The sequence below is a fragment of the Penaeus japonicus genome, unplaced genomic scaffold (genome assembly GCF_977035675.1).
Source record: "Penaeus japonicus unplaced genomic scaffold, GWHDUDI00000001_assembly GWHDUDI00000021, whole genome shotgun sequence".
In the NCBI taxonomy this organism is placed as follows: Eukaryota; Metazoa; Arthropoda; class Malacostraca; order Decapoda; family Penaeidae; genus Penaeus; species Penaeus japonicus.
The window spans coordinates 9,403,855-9,406,354 of NW_028234423.1; positions in this window are offsets into that span (position 1 = coordinate 9,403,855).

Consider the following 2,500-nt stretch of genomic DNA (forward strand, 5'->3'; position numbering starts at 1 on the left):
AAGAGAATTGCAACACGGATGAAAGACGCAACAAACTTGCAAGACGGCAAGATAAAATGCATCGACAACAAATGGAAGTAATAACAAGGAAGGGGATGATGATAGCGAAGAGAGATTCTGCGAGAAATTAATGAATATTAACATCCTTTAATAAGAGAAAGTCTTTCGGTGGCGTGAAACCGTGAAGTGCAAATTGAGGATAAGAGGGGACAGAGGAGGTGGAGACAGAGACAGGGAGTCCGAGGCAGGAACGGAGAAAGGGAGAGGGAGAGAAGGAAAGAGAGGGAGAGGAAGAGAGTGAAAGAGGAAGAGAGGGAGAGGGAGAGGGAGGAATTGAGGATAAGAGGGGACAGAGGAGGTGGAGACAGAGACAGGGAGTCCGAGGCAGGAACGGAGAAAGGGAGAGGGAGAGAAGGAAAGAGAGGGAGAGGAAGAGAGTGAAAGAGGAAGAGAGGGAGAGGGAAAGTGAGGAATTGAGGATAAGAGGGGACAGAGGAGGTGGAGACAGAGACAGGGAGTCCGAGGCAGGAACGGAGAAAGGGAGAGGGAGAGAAGGAAAGAGAGGGAGAGGAAGAGAGTGAAAGAGGAAGAGAGGGAGAGGGAGAGGGAAAGTGAGGAATTGAGGATAAGAGGGGACAGAGGAGGTGGAGACAGAGACAGGGAGTCCGAGGCAGGAACGGAGAAAGGGAGAGGGAGAGAAGGAAAGAGAGGGAGAGGAAGAGAGTGAAAGAGGAAGAGAGGGAGAGGGAGAGGGAAAGTGAGGAATTGAGGATAAGAGGGGACAGAGGAGGTGGAGACAGAGACAGGGAGTCCGAGGCAGGAACGGAGAAAGGGAGAGGGAGAGAAGGAAAGAGAGGGAGAGGAAGAGAGTGAAAGAGGAAGAGAGGGAGAGGGAAAGTGAGGAATTGAGGATAAGAGGGGACAGAGGAGGTGGAGACAGAGACAGGGAGTCCGAGGCAGGAACGGAGAAAGGGAGAGGGAGAGAAGGAAAGAGAGGGAGAGGAAGAGAGTGAAAGAGGAAGAGAGGGAGAGGGAGAGGGAAAGTGAGGAATTGAGGATAAGAGGGGACAGAGGAGGTGGAGACAGAGACAGGGAGTCCGAGGCAGGAACGGAGAAAGGGAGAGGGAGAGAAGGAAAGAGAGGGAGAGGAAGAGAGTGAAAGAGGAAGAGAGGGAGAGGGAGAGGGAAAGTGAGGAATTGAGGATAAGAGGGGACAGAGGAGGTGGAGACAGAGACAGGGAGTCCGAGGCAGGAACGGAGAAAGGGAGAGGGAGAGAAGGAAAGAGAGGGAGAGGAAGAGAGTGAAAGAGGAAGAGAGGGAGAGGGAAAGTGAGGAATTGAGGATAAGAGGGGACAGAGGAGGTGGAGACAGAGACAGGGAGTCCGAGGCAGGAACGGAGAAAGGGAGAGGGAGAGAAGGAAAGAGAGGGAGAGGAAGAGAGTGAAAGAGGAAGAGAGGGAGAGGGAGAGGGAAAGTGAGGAATTGAGGATAAGAGGGGACAGAGGAGGTGGAGACAGAGACAGGGAGTCCGAGGCAGGAACGGAGAAAGGGAGAGGGAGAGAAGGAAAGAGAGGGAGAGGAAGAGAGTGAAAGAGGAAGAGAGGGAGAGGGAGAGGGAAAGTGAGGAATTGAGGATAAGAGGGGACAGAGGAGGTGGAGACAGAGACAGGGAGTCCGAGGCAGGAACGGAGAAAGGGAGAGGGAGAGAAGGAAAGAGAGGGAGAGGAAGAGAGTGAAAGAGGAAGAGGGAGAGGGAGAGGGAGAGGGAGTGAAAGAGGGAGAGGGAGAGGGAGAAGGAGCGGGATATGGAGAGAGTAAGAGTGAAGGAGATGGGGAGCAAGAAGGAGAAGAAGAAGGAAAGGGAAAGGGACAGCGTGAGATTGAGGGAGAGGGAGAAGGGGAGGGAAAGAGTGAGGGAGGTGGAAAAGAGAAAGAGAGAGGGGGAGATAGGAGAAGGAGCAGAGAGAGAGAGAGAGTGAGAGGGAAAAAGTGAGGGAGGGAGAAAGAAAAGGAACATAATGATAGAGAGCGAGAAGAGTGAGAGGGGCAGGGAAAGGTAAAGAGTGAAAGAAGGAGGGGGAGAGGGAGAAGGAGAAAGAACAGGGAGAGAGAGAGAAGGAGGGAAAAGGAACGCAGAGAGCTAGCGAGAGAGAGAGAGAGAGAGAGAGAGAGAGAGAGAGAGAGAGAGAGAGAGAGAGAGAGAGAGAGAGAGAGAGAGAGAGAGAGAGAGAGAGAGAGAGAGAGAGAGAGAGAGAGAGAGGAGAGAGAGAGAGAGAGAGAGAGAGAGAGAGAGAGAGAGAGAGAGAGAGAGAGAGAGAGAGAGAGAGAGAGAGAGAGAGAGAGAGAGAGAGAGCGAGAGGGAACATAGAGAGAGAACAAGGGGAAGATGGAGAAGAAAAAGGAGAGGGAGAAAAAAAAAAAAAAACACGGAGGAGGGAGATACATAGAGCAACACACAGACAATCAGAGATACAGAGAGAGACATAGAAAAAAAGAAAA